The sequence below is a fragment of the Euprymna scolopes genome, chromosome 38 (assembly GCF_053919585.1).
Source record: "Euprymna scolopes isolate OS-2025 chromosome 38, ASM5391958v1, whole genome shotgun sequence".
Taxonomy (NCBI): Eukaryota; Metazoa; Mollusca; class Cephalopoda; order Sepiida; family Sepiolidae; genus Euprymna; species Euprymna scolopes.
In genome coordinates, this window is record NC_136519.1 from 71,601,430 (window position 1) to 71,616,579 (window position 15,150).

A 15,150-nucleotide genomic window follows, 5' to 3' on the forward strand; every position below is an offset into this window, starting at 1 on the left:
ATTATCATTAATATATATGTGTATATTTTTACGTATATATATATATATATATATATATATATATATATATATATATTATTACTATTATTGCTATTGTTGTTGTTGTTTTACTATTATTCAACTCCTCGTTTAAGTATGACAATACATCTTTCAGTTTCATTTCCAACATTAAACGTTATTAACCTCATGATTTCTCTAATCGGCATATCGAGCTTCCAATTTTTGCGATGATTTCTAATTTAAAAACAATGCTTTCACCCTATACCTAGCACTTACTGCATGTATGTATGTATGTATTAGTATATATGTACATATAAGAGTATGAATGGGTGTGAGAGAAGAAAGAAAAAGAACAATCCGAATACTTTAATAAATTTTAATATGTTTGAACAAGAATAGAAAGAAATTAAGTAAATGATCAAAAGAATATTCTCCGTTTATTTAGTTATTTTACTTCATTTTATTTATTTTTTTCAACATTAAATGTCTGTATATATCAATTAACGAAATCTACAGTAGCGTTTTAAAGAAATAAACGTGTGCGTTTGTGTGTGCGTGTGTGTGTGTGTGTGAGTGCGTGTAGATGGGTGCGTACGTGCAAACAATCCAGACAACCTAGATCCACAATAAGTCCAAACTCTTGGAAAATAAATTCTAATTCACACCCACTTAGCTTATCATCTACATCTTCTCATCAACCTCCAGCTGTATACGTGAACACGTCCATAAAAGTGGGTGCGCGTATCCTGTGTATGTATGAGTACGTGAAGAAGCATATGTGGTAGTGCGTGAGTGTATATACATGTATGTTCACGTATACGAGTGTTTTCGTGGGATGCGTAGGTGTCCAATTCAAATTTTTATGAAAGACTTAATTTTGAATAGAGGCTACACAAGTTGCTGCCCATTGGAAGTCGAAAATGCTGGAAGGGTCATATTCAAATAGATCTTTACCTTAATGGCTATACCCGTGCCCTTCCCGCTGCTTACTCTGCCCGCTCACTCATGCTTTCTATCATCCACACTGAGGAAGATCGTAGGTTCGGTCGAAAATTATGTGCTTTTGAAGGAAACATTCCTGTTTTTTTTCAAAAGACTTTTTGTATTCCTACACGTCAACACACAGGACATAAATATAGAAAAGATATAAACATTTATATATTTTTCGTATTGATTATATATATATATATATATATATATATATATATATGTATATATATAAGAGAAAGAAAATAACAACTGTAAGTTCAACTTTTTAGCCTAATTTTAATTCTTTAAAATTTTGTCTGAAATCACTTTTTCTAATTAAGCCGACGATGAAACATGGCATGCTGTTTTTCTATTCTTTTTATTTTTCGATCCCATTTGACTGGAGATCAACTACTCTTTGGGCTACTGCACTGTCCGAAAAAAACAAAAGCAATTTCCATTATTTTAGCTGCTTTGAAAACTTTCCAACCGCACTATATGCATCATCACACTGGATTTAATTTTGGACTCCATTCTCTCTAAAGAACTATTTTCGCCTTTTGGATTACCTTGAGAGAATTTTCATGCAAGCTGAAATGTTATGTGCGGTTTGTTTTTATATATTTTTACTTGTTCAACATTTTTTTCACTTGTTTTTCTTGGTAATTTATGACTATAACAAATTGCGGTTTCACTTAATGCCATAACTGACAAATTCTAGCATTGCTACAAATATAATTTGCTGATTTCTTTATGTCCTCTGATGAGAAGAATAGCAAGTATAGCATTCTTTGAAACTCTGCGGAATAAGGAATTTGTTAATTGTTTTTTAGGAGTATTCAGTCGAACAATGAATTTTTATTGTAAAATTCAACTTACAGTTTTAATTTTCTTTCTATTATAATAAGCTCTACTCTATGGGATTAAATTATCTATATATAAAAATATTGGTATTTATATTAGATTGAATTTACCATTGCATATATCAGGTAAACACTACAGCCTTTTGATTTCATTACTATATATATATATATATATATATATATATATATATATATATAATAAAAATTACAATAAGTTTACCAAGGTAATCAAAATGGTAAACTTAAAATATATTATAAATATTAAAGAGTTAATATTTACAAGTAAAATAAACTCAGCCAGATGTAAAAGCTCAATAAAACCGAAAAGCAAATAGAACTTATAATATGAACAAATGATTAATAAAACATGTTAAAAGACATCTTGAAAAAGAGTTAAAAACATATTTAATTTTAAAAAAAGGAAACACAAGATAAGTGTATAGTCCTTAATCCGCGGAGTTTCGAAGAAATACTTTTTTATATATAACAGACGCCCTATTTTATAGACTTAGCCATTTATTTGTTCTGATCAGTTTTCTTAATTTAATTCTGGGACTTTCACGTGCATAGCTAAGCTGACCTAATTATTAACGCTAATTTTCGCGCTTCTTGTTTGGGTCAGCTTGACCTTGCTTTTCAAATTTAAATCTTCACCGCTTTTCGGGTGTTTTTTTTAAATTTTTTTTTTTAAACCTTAATTTTTTTGATTCATCCAGCCTTGACAGACGTGTTTTTAAAAATTCTCTCCAGTACTTTTCTTTTTATGATTTGGAATTCATTCCATTTGCGCTTTTTCCAAGGAACTCTGCCCTTTGAATTATTTTGGACCATTTGGAATTTACCCATTGGATTGAAATTTTAAATTCGACCGTTTTGGATTTTATCATTTTTGAATTTTTACCCTTCACCGGACTGTCCATTCATGTGAAATCTTTTTATCATTTTTCTTTTGCCTCCTGTTCCCCTTAACTCACTTTTTTTTTTTAACCAAGTAAGATCTGTGACTTACTTGTAGTTTCATTAAATACTTTTATATGCAAAATCCGATCCTGCATTTTGCTAATTCCTGCCCTCTGATGAGAAGGAGGGTATTTCTTCGAAACTTCGCGGATTAAGGACTATCCACTTATCTTGTGTTTCCTTTTTTAAAATTAAATATGTTTTTAACTCTTTTTCAAGATGTCTTTTAACATGTTTTATTAATCATTTGTTCATATATATATATATATACACACACACACACACACACACACACACACACACACACATATATATATATATATATATATATATATATATATATATATATATATATATATATATATATATACAACAGTAATTATATACTGATCTGTAAATTAATTGAAGCAAACTCCACAGCAAAAAACAAACAAACAAATATAAAAAAAAGAAACAAAAAACAAACAAACAATCAATAATAATTTAAAAAAAAACTTTCGCTAGTTAAGTAGAGAAGTTACCGTGCCCTAAAAAAAAGCCCTATTATTTTGAAATCAATTCGTAATATAGTTAACGGACAGTGTTTTACAATTATTCTGTACTTTCAGCTAACAATCTAACAAACCGAAGATACCGTAAAAGTTGAAATTAATGCATAGCAGTTGTTAGTGTGTTTTTAATGTATATATTAAAATAATTGTTAAAAAATATTGGGTAAATTAATCTCCCCCCCCCCCAAAAAAAAACGTAAATAAAAAATTATTCAAAGCAGAGCAGTTGTGATTGTTTTTTTAATGAATAAAAAAGGGGAGAAAGACAAAGAAACTACAATTGATAGAAGAAAGAAAATAGAAGAAAAAAGGTAGACAAAAGAAAAAGGGGAAGAAAAAAGAAAACGCGAATGAAAGAAATAACGAAAGAAAAATTTAAAAAGGTAGAAAAATAAAATCCAAATGAGAAAAAGAAAAAGAAACAAACAAAAGAAGTAAAATTAGAAAAAAAAGAAAGGAAAAGCGAAAAAAGAAGAAAGACGAAAGGAGAGAAAAAGAAACAAAGAAAAGATAAAAAACAAAAGACAAAGAATAAAAATAAATATAAAAATTATAACGGAATAAGAAAAAAAAGAAAAAAAAAAGAAAAAGAATAATTTGTATTATTTGGATTCTTCAAATTACTGTTCTCATCGTAAGTGTTATTTTCGCGACGTATCGGTCGATACAACCTCCGACCTTCTTCAGGTATATCTTGTTGAACTTGGGAATATTTCTGTCGCACACGGGAATTTGCATGGAGTTTCGAACAGAATCCTTTATTTAATCCACGAGGTTAGCATGTTCTCCTTCCCTCAGCCATGACTGAGTAGATGTCACGAATAAAAAAAATGTTGTGCGAATAAAACCCAAGATGAAAAGACTAGTCCGAATAATCCAAATAATACGAATTATCAATCCTCATCGAAAAAAATCAGAAGCAACATGGTTGGGTAGAAATCCCAAGTAATGTGCAGTTGTATTTTTAGTGTCATGTGTTGAGGATTGAATCTTCAACCTCTAGAAGAGTATAACGTACAACTGAATTTACAAAGTACTTTATCCACTACACCACGGTTCCTTGTACACACACACACACACACACACACACACACACACACACACACACACACACACACACACACACACACACACATTCAGAAAGACAATAAAATAAATCCAACGCGTTTCACAAATTCGAAAAAAAAAAAAAAAAACAGAAAAGAAAATCAACTTGCCATTTCGGCATTATTTCTTCTACACCATTTTCCTTTTTTCGTGGTCACCCAGCCTACACAAAATTGCATCTCATTTCGTGCCATCGTAATTGACCGATAACTATTCCTGACTCCAATACCTTTTCTCTTCCTCATTTTCGCCACTCCACTGACCCCTGATGCGACTGAGCGACACACCTCTGCGCAATTGTACGAGCAAATCAAGCAAAAGTGGTATTTTTCTTTTTTTCTCCAGAAGAAATAAAAATTAAAAAAAAAAAAAATTATAGTTCTTTCCCATCTGCCGCCGTGCGACCGGCGTGGTCCGGCCATATTAATCACGTGACATTTACGACTAATCAAAAACAACAACGTGGCATTTTTAGATCGAATCGAACTGTTGTCCTTCGTAATTACATGGAAACAAATATGAAATATCGATCCAGGATAACACGGAATGTCCTTTGCGGCGTTTGTATGCACATTGTAATGCGGTTGTGGATGGGTAGTTCTATTGCAACCACAGCCGAGATTTACAACATCCGAATTCCTCGAGCAGATGGGGCGGGGGATCTTACAAAATTGCTCAAGAAAGGATGATTTCAGCCAATTTTATTTTTTGTTCCCTTAAAAGTTTATTGAAAAATATTATATAGAGATGAATTTGACGGTTGTGATTGGGTTCGAATCTCTGGACTGGCAATAATTGTCAGCTTACACCGAAGATAAAGTAAACATACCTGTAAGTATAAAAATAATATATATATATATATATATATATATATATATATATATATATATATATATATAGTAAGTTATAAAATATATATAGCGATTAAGCTAAACTGAATATTCCGCGTTTTATCCACTCTAGGACTCCTCAGGCTTATGCGCATAAGCCTGAAGAGTCCTAGAGTGGATGAAACGCGGAATATTCAGTGTAGCTTAATCGCCATATACATTTTATAACTTACTAACTAGCTCTACCTATGTATTGAGCACCTTTGAAGTAAATACTTAAAGTTTACGCATAAATTTATACTTCCGTATATTAATTAAGTATATATATATAGAGAGAGAGAAAAAAGAGAGAGAGAGGGAGAGAGGGGGAGAGAGAGGGAGAGAGAGAGAGAGAGGATAAATGACAAAAAAACTATATTCCAAAATTCATGATGTTGACCATCTTATAATTTATTCCTTTAGTTCAGTTGACTTTTACAATTCTTGACAATATCTGTTTTTGATACTGTCAAGAATTGTAAAAGTCGACTAAATTAAAGGAATAAATTACAAGATGGTCAACATCATGAATTTTGGAATTTAGTTTTTGTCATTTATTCATTATATTGCTCTGTAATTACATTGAGCTTCTTAAATAAGTATTGGTATATATTTCTACATTTATACTAGAACTGTCCGCAAGGACTCGTAGTGGTTAGAGTATTTGGAAAAATAAATTGTAAAAAGGTTCAATTTTCAGTGTGTGCGAATTATTAAGGACCTCTATCCAATTGACGGGACAAGAGCATACTACACCCCGTGAAGTAAAAGGAGTTTGACAAGATACATCTGAAAAAAGGTCGGAGGTTACATCGACCGAAACGTTGTGAAAATCACACTCAAGATAAAAACAGCAGTCCGATGAATCCAAATAATACGAATATTTGTTAATTAAATATATTTCGTATTCCGAGAGAATTTCTACGGGCCCTGCTGTATTAGTATTCATTGAAACGTATTACCGTTAGAAAACCCCTTAAAAAAATAAAGTTGGACCCTTTTTAGGAAATTATATATAAAAAAAAATCGTTAACCTAAATGCAATATTCTTGAAATTGAATACTTTTTGACTGTTTACGCGCTGGAACTCATTATTGTCCTACAAACCAAAAATTTGATTTAGTATAGACTTTAACACATAGGGCCTTAATGATTTCTTCCGAAGCTAATCTGGATGACGCGTTTAAATTCATTATTAAGACCCTTTGCAATAATAGTTATCCCTTAGACATTGTTGAATCTACTATCTATAAGAAAGTTTCCAATTTTTACAAATCTAAAGAAATTTTAGTTAATAGATGTCCTGTTTACCTTCGTCTATGTTGCCTAGGTAATATCAGTGAACGATTTGCTAAGCAAATCTGTCTGTCTGTACAACGGTGTTATTTTGCATCGAACCCACGCGTTGTTTTTTCAACTTGACATAAGTTGTCGCCCATTTGAAAAGATGTTTTCAGCGTCCTAAATTATGCGATGATAAAATAAACGAATCTCTTAGTAAACAAATACAAGCTGATTTTTCTATCCGATTATAATATTAACAGAAAACCACCGAACCAACGATATTTTCATTATGTGAAAACATTTACACAAGAAGCGGCGGCACCCTTTCCTTTGGTTTAGCAGTAAGTGATATGGTACGGTTCTTAAAAAAAAAATTACGAACCAATAATCTTTCCTTTTTATGAAAACATTTACAAAATAAGCTACGGCAACTATTTCTTTTTCTCTTTTGATTAAACGGTACATGTCATGGTAGCGTTTTTAAACATTTGTCTTTAACATTAAAAAAAATTCGTCCCAGCTTTCTTCCTTTAATGTTTGAATTTAATAAAAAGTATCGTCCAATCGAGCGTCCGAACTTATGAAATGAACATATGAACGAATCTCTTAATAAAAGAGTTGTAGTAGCCACCCCCCTACATCAAAGTGGCACATAGATTGGGATGATTACGCAAAAAAAGCAAAAAAAAAAAAAAAAAACGAAACAAAAAACAAAAAATACCGTAGTTTAATTAAAAAACAAACAAACCGTAGTTTAATTTTTACGAGGGGGGGGGTGCTTCCACCGGGCAACGCCGGTTAACGGAGCCTGCTGGTAAAATAATAACAATCTGCATGAATCAAAATATCATATTTAAGCGTATTTTACGGCCGGGCAATGCCGGGCCGCCTGCTAGTATATATATATATATATATATATATATATATATATATATATATATATATATATATATATATATATATATATATATATATCGTTCGAATTGCTGAACGCAGAATGCTCATTTCCCTTTTAGTATCTTCCATCTTGCAGCTGGTCATCGGTTTGTCCCCAGTGGCTAACACCTCAGCATGTCCGCAATTGGTCGAATTGATTGCCATGGTGACACGTGCGTGTTTAACCAGGCATGGCGTTGCCGAACTCATTGGGCGAAGAGCTGATAATAAGCCCAGTGCCACCGAGTGCTTCCTTCTTCAACTCCTTTAATTAGAGATATGAATTCCCTTCTGGACTTAACCTTTAATTGACCAATATGTGGCCTTTCTCATGGTCAATTTATACATAAAGTGCTATTGAAAAGAAGCTGAAGTACACGTCCATGTCGGCTCATAGCATATTATAATGGAGACTCACTGTTCGCATCTGTAAGTAAATCTACGTACTCAATTTCTCAAAGATCCGAAATACAATTAGAATAAGTAGAAACCATTTTTAAAAAAAATCACATTCTTAGATTTAATAACTAAAATGTTTGTTTAGTTATAAAAATTAGTAGAATGAATTTATGTCGATTAAGATAAACAGAAACAATCTTTTATCTCTGAATGAAACATTCGAAACCACCGATTTCCATGACAAATACAACTCGAAAGGCATCAATATGTCTATGGATGCATGTTAGAGACAATCATTGTAATCTGTTGTAATATGTCCAAGTATGAATGAATGTATGAATAAATGAATGGATACATGAATGAATTAATGACTGTACGAATGTATAAATGAATGAAAGTATAAATAAAAAATATATGAATGAATGAATAAAGGAAAGCATGATTGATTGAATGAATGTATGAATGAATAAATGTATGTATAAATCAATGTATGAAAAAATGACTATATGAAAGAATGCATAAATAAATGAATGTTGTATGAACGAATGAACGTATAAATAAATGTGTAAATGAATGAATGAATGAATAAATAAATCAAAGGATGAATGAATGAATAAATAAATAAATGTATGAATCAATAAATGTAGAAATGAAAATATGTATCATGAAATGAATGTCTGAACAAATGAATGTATGAATGAATGAATGAATGAATGTATGAATGAATATATGAATGCATGAATGAATGAATAAATTAATAAATAAATGTATGAATGAAAGAATGTATGAATAAATTAATAAATAAATGAATGTATGAATTAATGAAGAAATAAATGAATAAATGGATGGATGAATGAATAAGTATCTGAATAAAAAAATGAATGAATGAATGTATGGATGGGTTTATGAATTAATGTATGAATAAATGCATGAATGTATGAATAAAGGTATAAATGTTTTAACGAATGTATGAAAAATGAACTGTGAATAAATGTATGTATACATAAATTTAGGAATAAATGAATGTATGAATGGATGAATGAACGAATAAATATATAAATAAATAAATGAATGAATATATGTATGAATGTACGAATAAATGTATGTATGTATGAATGGATGTATTAATTAATGAATGTATAAATTAATGAATGTAGCAATAAATGTATAAATGAATGTATGAATAAATGAATGATGAATTAATAAAATGTATGAATGAATGAATTAATGTATTAATTAATGAATGTGTGAATTAATGAATATATGAATAAATGTATGAATGAATGAATTGGATATAAATGAATGTATGAATAAATCAATGAATGAATGAATTAATTTATGTATAAATGAATGAATGAATGAATAAATATGCGAGTGAATGAATGTATGAATGAATGAATGGGCGAATGAATGAATTAAGTAATGAATAAATGAATAAATAAATGAATGCATGAATGAATGTATGAATAAATGAATATATGAATGAATGAATGAATATATGAATATATGAATGAATGAATGAATGAATGTATGAATGAATGAATGAATGAATGCATAAATAAATACATATATGATTGAATAATGTGTGCCTTAATTTGTATTATTTCTTTAGGAAGTCTGCTTCCACTCTGTTTGCGGCTAACGAAGATAACGAAATTTTATCTGCCTTGTTCTGACGAAATTATTTTACACAGCTAATAACTACCATAATTTAACGTGGAATTGGGCAACAATTTAAATGCACGTATCTTTTATATATCTGTTTCACCGGCTTTTTTCACTTTTCAAATTTTACGAAATAAATTTTGATTACATTTTTTAAAAAGATTTAGATTTTTTCATGTCATTAGAATGCTATTGCCAGTGTGCAATGCGTGTGTCACAATTAGGTGTTTCATGGCACACACTATTATGAAGTTAAAACAATCATGGAATAAGTAATAAAAGAAAAAGAAAGGTTAGGGGTTGACATCGTTCAGGGGCAACAGTTATCACCAAATTGTTTTCAGCATAACATAATCTACATGGGAGTCTTTTCTCTGATTATTATTTTTAAAGTGAGTGTTTCATAATTTTGACTTAATATTTTCGACACTTTTCTTTAATATATACTTTCCATCTTTTTATTTTATTGTCTTTTTTAAACCTTTGTCAATTTTTGCGGATATCTGTTTGTTCTGAGGAACAGCCTGATGAAATAAGGGCAATGCTTTCTATCACGGTACGATAAACGTGTAAGGAAGCAAAGAATAAAATATAGACAAATTATTAAAAAATATCAAAATATAAACAAAACTAAATAAAAATAAGATTATGACTGATTCTTTTCTTTGGTCATTGGAATGTAACTCCTAATTTCTCTCTTTCTCTCTCTCTCTCTCTCTCCTTCTCTTTCTTTGTATATATATATATATATATATATATATATATATATATATATATATATATATATATATATATATATAAGCAAAAAGGAATATTAAAATAAACACGCATAAATGTAGAAATAAAATTATATAAAATTATATGATAATTGGAAAGAACAAATAGAAAAAAAGTGGAAATTAAAACAAAAATAAATAATTAATAAAAATATGAAATAACGGGTTAAAACGGAAAACTATCTTCACATAACACCAAAAGATAGAGGAAGTGAGGAGGCCTGGCTTTGGAAATCTTTTTACTCGAATACTATGTTCAACATGTTAAAAATATACCTTTTGTTGTAAAAATCTAATGGATGAACATCTGAAGAAGTTGGTGGGGACAGGATATTTTTATGGACACATAAATCGTAAAATTGCCTACCCACTAATGAAACAGCTGTAATGGAGAAAAATCCATGAAATAAACGAAGGTTATAAAAAAGAAAACGTAAGTCTTTGAATTTTCAAAAAAAATTTACTCTCTCTCTCTCTCTCTCTCTCTCTCTCTATATATATATATATATATATATATATATATACATATGCACACACAGACAAAGAGGGGAGAGAGAGAGAGAGAGAGAGAGAGAGAGAGAGAGAGAAATTAGGAGTTACAGTCCAATGACCAACTTGCTACATGAATACGCTATGCCATGTTCCCAAGAAATATTTAGGAATAAAGAATGGCACTTCCAGCAGGATGGAGCACTTCCCCAATATCATCATGACGTAAGAGCATACCTTGATAGTCACCTGCGAAACAGATAGTTAAGTCGAAGAGGAAGTATCGAGTACTGTCCATGCTCACAAAATTTGACCCCTCCCCATTGATCTGTCTCTTTTTGGGTGGCGGGTGGGGTGGGGGATAGGGAGGGGTGTTAAACACAAGGTTCACACCACAAAACAACCATTGAAAGATGTGTGAACATACTAATTGGACTGATTAGGAGCGCTTTCGATTCAATCAGTGAGCGTTGTTAGCTGTTCATGGACCACAATGGCCAACAATTTCAGCACTTTCGATAATTAGCTGGTTTCTATATTTGTTCACAGTATTTGGATATATGAAACTTTTCTTTCTTATAATAAATATTGGTTTTATAGTAATTAAAAGAATGTATACATTTTATTGGGACATCCTACATATATATATATATATATATATATATATATATATATATAATATGACAACAAGAGAATGAAATGAAGACACAAAACTATATATAGGTAGATATAGAATGGATCATTTATTGAATAATGGAATACAGGCAAAATTTGGAGGATAGAAGGGACTCTTTATGCCAGGGCATTTCGAAGCCTAACGCTAATTCTGATAAGAAGCGTTAGGCTTCGAAATGCCCTGGCATAAAGAGTCTCTTCTATCCCCCAAATTTTACCTGTATTCCATTATTCAATAAATGATCCAGTCTATATCTACCTATATATAGTTTTGTGTCTTCATTTCATTCACTTGTTTTCCTATTGTATAAGCTCCAATAATTATTGTTGAGCTTGGCATTATCCGGATAAGTCTCCTTTTGTGGAATTGATCTTTCTCTTTTCTCTTTTGCTTAAAGCTATATATATATATATATATATATATATATATATATATATATATATATATATATATATATATGCACACATATAAAATTCAAGTTTACAAATTAAATACTTCTGTAAACTTAAAGTGAGTACAAATGTTAATACCAAATGAAAAATCCCGATATAAAAGATAGAGCCTTGATAATAGAAAATCAATTTAAGATTATTCAACAAAGAATGCAAGTTGATTTATTACAATCACCGCTATTCCATGGAGTTTCAAAAAATGGCCTTTATACCCAGGGGAAAGCAGTTAGCAAAATAATATTCATATGCAAGTTATTAATTATCTTAAACATTTTAAAATTAATTATGCTAAAAGTTTCTAGATAATTAATTTTTTAATTTTCTCGGCGGATGGCTTTTTTTTCGCTCTCGTTGTGAGACCAATATTAACTTTTCACTTGATATATTTTGAAGTGGAAAAATCTTCTACCAGAATTTTAAGATGCCATCTTCACATTTGGAATTTGCTCATATTTATCGATCAACTACGTGAATCATTACAGTTACTATTTCACCTGCATTTCTACATTTGACCAATAACTCTTTTTCTTTAGATTACACTACATTTTTTCAACTTTTTCTTCATTGAACTTGAATATCCTGTTAAGCTATATATTTCGGCATCATTATCACCTTTTATACAAATATGACTTCGCTCATAAATTGTAGTTTTTCATTTATGTGCTGAGCAGAAAAAATTATAGCTTGCCTGCGAATATTATTTTGTTAACTACTTTCCTGTGATAATAAGAGCCATTCTCTGAAACTCCATGGAATAAGGGAAATTTTAAGTTTTCAACTTGTATTCATTGTTGAATAATAAATTGTTGTAAATTATAAATTACAGAGGTCAAATTGATTTTGATTTTAATCTTGTCTAAATCTTATTTTCATTTATGCGGAATATTATAAACGGAAATATTACAAACGTTCTGTTTTTACATGCTAATAGTATATATATATATATATATATATATATATATATATATATATATATATATACATGCATAAATTACATTTAACTACATACTATACAATGCTTCGAGCAAACTACATCCCCCTCTTATATATATATATATATATATATATATATATATATATATATATAATTATTGGCTATAATAATTATTAAATACTTACAGACACTAGTGTTTCATCATTTCGGGAATCATCAGTGCAGGGTGTCACGATTAACACCAGTCGATAGATTCTAACCAGGTTACAGAACCCATCCCTGGTTTCATTAGCAAGGATATAATCGATTCGGCTTCCGTTAACCGGGAGAAATGCTGTTGAATTTTAAGAATTTATTTTTTAAATGCTTTTTAACGTCAGTCAGAGTGATCTAATCATTATATGATCATCTATGCATATGAGCTAAATTGACCGACTTTAATTCAACTGAAAAAGTTCAACGATAAGAAACGAGTTTCTTAAAGGCGCTGACATAATTATTTACTATAATAATTAATAAATACTTACAGACACTAGTGTTTCATCCTTTTGGGAATCATCAGTGCACGGTGTCACGATTAACACCAGTCGATAGATTTTTTTTTTTATCAGCCGCGTCATTTGCCCATATTCTTGCTCCACGGAACAAGCTGCCAAGGAAGACTTTGATGATGACTCCCATATCAACGTTCAAGGTGGTAGTAATTGTGTTCTACGGGAGGAAAATGGATGGTGACATTTGATGCTACTAAGGCTAAGCTTCTTTCCTTTAACAATTACAAAAAAATATTTTTCACCGATTTCCGTGCTTTACCTTAGAGCTCATTGCTTAACATTCAGAGGCAATATGAATTGGAACTGCTGCTGAATATAAGGTAGGCTCCCTCTAACGTGCTAGAAAACTACTCATACCAAAGACTATCCCGTGTCAAAACCACTAATCACCCATATATGGAATATTGTTGTCCCCATTGAGAACGAGCATATGCATGTTCGATCTTTACATGACCCATTGCACTTTGCTATTTTGTGCCAAATGAAATTTATTTTTATTTTCTATGTATTTTCTAGATGTGTATTTGGAATACTTTTACAGAAATCATTAAAGACTAGCGGGACCCGTGGAAATTCCACAGCGGCATTTTTCATATGTAATATACTGTTGCTGGGCATTCTGTTGAAGTTTAGCGTGAATAGAGACTCCGCGATACTATTGAAGCCCTTTTGTTAAAACTGTAGTAATCATCTACGTAATTTGGTTAATATACTGTCAGCATATATCTGGTTATTACGGTTTATCTCTAATATCCTTATAGGAGTTTGTGACATATTTCTATTGTATGGACGCCCAGCGCGAAAGGAAACCCCACGATATCATTATATCATCTTTAGACAGAACAGATACAACGTTTGGATCCTAGCCAGGAGACCAAGAAGGTATATTTTAGTTTCACGTATAGCCCAAAAGCGACAGCATTTCTTTATTTGAAGTTTTTTTACCTTGCGTCTTCGGTGATCGGGAGATCCTATTTATTAAAAAAGGAGGATAGAAGGTGCTAACATACTAAGAACATTAAATTAGCGTATCTATATACAAATTTAATGTTTGTAGTAGGTTATCACCTTGTAACCTTCTTTTTAATAAATAGGATCTTCGGATCGAATAATTTATAATCTGGAAACCGTGACACACATACGTACGTTAAAGGTACTATGGTATTAATATATAGATGGTTTCATCAAGCGGATTTCAAGCAGACCTCCTTGGCAATGTAAAACCTGATAGTAACCTAGAAGTTATATTTCTTGTGCAAAAAGGGAACCAGAAATGCGAATATTTCCGACTAACCCGACAACTCCTCTTGTTACATGATAAGGGCTGTCCCCTTTTCATGTAAGTATAAAAATAGAGAGATTACTTAAAATGAAAATAAAATGAGAGAAAGCAGAAATCGAACCTTGGATATAAGTTTTAAAGAACAATAGGTTTAAATAAAATGTCCAGTAAATTGTTAATTCTGATGAAATAAATAATAAATAAACTATTCAATTGTTAGAAAGAATGTGGATAATAAAATATGGGTTAAATAAATTAGATATGTAGGTTGAATTCCTTTGTAAAAACATCAAAGAAAAAATAGGTTATTAGGAAATCATAATGTCGGAAACGTGCAAAGTCGCGCATGTTGAAACACGTGAATTTTGCTCACGAGGCCGGACA